Raw genomic sequence first — 2500 nt, 5'->3', positions numbered from 1 at the left:
ATATTTGACAAAGATATACAATACTGTACATTGAGAGAGGCTAGTTTACTTTGTCCAGATTTTTTTTTCAGTCATAAAACTAGAAATATGAGATCATTGACTGTAACCTTCTATAGTCAGTTCTGTACTGAGCAGGGATGCTGTTAAGTCGTCGCTTCATTTCTTCTGTCACTTTGAAATGTCGGGAACAAACTATGGCAGTCTCAGGGTTCAGCTTATATGCCCAGCAACATGCATGGATCTATTTAAATACTAGCTTTGTCTTTGAAATTCTATAGAAACGAAGGCTTTCTTTGTTTCTTACATTTATTATCACTATTGCATCCTTATACAGCACACCTTGTCATTGTTCAAAACAAAACGGAAAAAAAAACACTTGTTGCTCCTCACACGTCCCGTGACGTTTATGCCATCAGCCATAACGTCACAGACACACGTTGCGATTATGTGGAAAAAAAACAAGCGCTTAGTGAACTATCCTTATAGCCTCTGATTCTTCGTGGCAACTACGGTCGTTGCCGTTCAAAACCTTGGTCGTGACGGGAGTGTCCATAGACATCCATGCTTATTTGAGAACATGGGGTCGTGTCGTGGACGGTGGGCGGTGAAAAGTTGATACGTGTGCAAATAGCCTTAAAAAGCAAAAGATGAACCTCCCCGGCTGACAGTTTCTTAGTTTCGTTTACAGAGAGAGACAGAGAGAAAGCGAGAGCGAGAGAGAGAGAGTTCTTGCAATTCCATTTTTCATTTTTCATCATGGTCCCCTCGGCTTGCAAGTTTTTTTTTTTTACTCGTTGATCTGCCCCGAACTTAGACCTCCGCCTCTTGGTAACAAGTGTGTTGGAGTTATTGACACAAAGACTCGCAGCAACAATGGCAGAAATGATAAATCCATTGAGAGATGCAAACATGTGTACATTGCACACGTCTCTCTCTCTCTCAATCTATGCTTTCGTAGTATTTTCTAGTTTTCACTTTATTTATCTTCTTTCTGTATTATCTATCGATATTTCTCTCTTCTTTCTTCACTGTGCACACATTTACACATATTGGACATACATTTTACATGGGTGACAGCTCCGTATATTAATTAACAATGGTTAGCAAGATAAACAGTGCAAAATGAAGAAACTATTGAAAGATAGCAAGTCTTCAGAGAATTCTGTCATGTTTAAGGTTGAATAATTTGGAATTAATGATAAGGAGGAAATAACGTCTCTATAAACGGAAACCCTAGGGCATTAAAGAAATTGGATGGTAGAAGTGTGATCAATTTTTTTATTACTTTTTCCAGAGTACCGAAGGAGAATTAATCAGGGGCTTTAATACTGGGAAAAGAACGAATTCCTTTTATGGTGAGTTATTGTGTAACACATTTTAAATTATAGTCTGGGCTTTGTCATTAACCAACCAGTACCAGAGGGGAAAAAAGTTTCCCCAAGGGCCTAGTTAACCGCGAAGTCATGGTGTTGTGATTTTGATTTTGTTCAGCTTGGTTAATTCTTTTGTAAAATGGCAGGTTTGTGGTGGGTCTTAAAAGAAAGATAAAACTCCACATTTATTAAAATGAAACGTAAATTGTGAACACAATGAAATAGGTACTAACGAAGCAATATAGAAACAATGAAAAGTTATGAATTTAAACGCAAAAGAATTCAAATAAAAGCTAAGAACGGAAAAATGAATTAAGAATACAATAATAAACAGACACGAAATAAAATAACAATAAAAAAAACACACGATTTGAAATAATAACAATAAAATCTGAAAAACGGAACATAAACTGAGAACACAAAATAAGATAAAGCCAAGACGACCCAGCAAAATAAAACCAAAGGCTATACAAATATGTCATTTTCTTTCTTATTAATTATTGCCTCTAGTTTCTGTGGCCAAAACCATGCGCTATTAAACTTTGGCTCAATGGATCTTGCAGTTTGGAAAGATGGACGATCCCAGTCTCTATGCTAGCTATATAATTCTAAAACAAAATGTGTCCACTGGAGAATATATGCTCTATGTGGATCTCTAATTTTAAAAATATCATTACTAAAAATCGAGAGTGGATGATTAACAAACATGGCAATTGCAAGGCTTCTATATCTATTCTAGAAAGTTCTTTTATTTCATAATTACCCTGCATGATCTAATTTGCTGGTAAAACTATATAAATAGCAAAATTGAACAAGTAATGTAAACACAAATAGAAGATACAGAGATGAGATAAACGAAAGGTTAAAATCATGAACTAAAAATAAGTAGAAATAATCACAAATAAAAACAATCAAGATTCAAGTCATGAACTCATAACACAAACATAAATAGAATCATACAAATGAAAACAATTAAAGACATTAAAATCCACAACTAAACTAACAAAAACAATGAAATGGTAGATAAAAATTATACACAATTTATAGAAAATATAAAAAAATTGATATAATTTATATAAAACATACTATTGTAAACATTCCCCCTTGGCAAGGCGGAATGCAACTCA

The sequence above is a fragment of the Penaeus vannamei genome, chromosome 10, assembly GCF_042767895.1.
Source record: "Penaeus vannamei isolate JL-2024 chromosome 10, ASM4276789v1, whole genome shotgun sequence".
Lineage (NCBI taxonomy): Eukaryota > Metazoa > Arthropoda > Malacostraca > Decapoda > Penaeidae > Penaeus > Penaeus vannamei.
Note: the sequence above shows the minus strand (reverse complement) of the source record.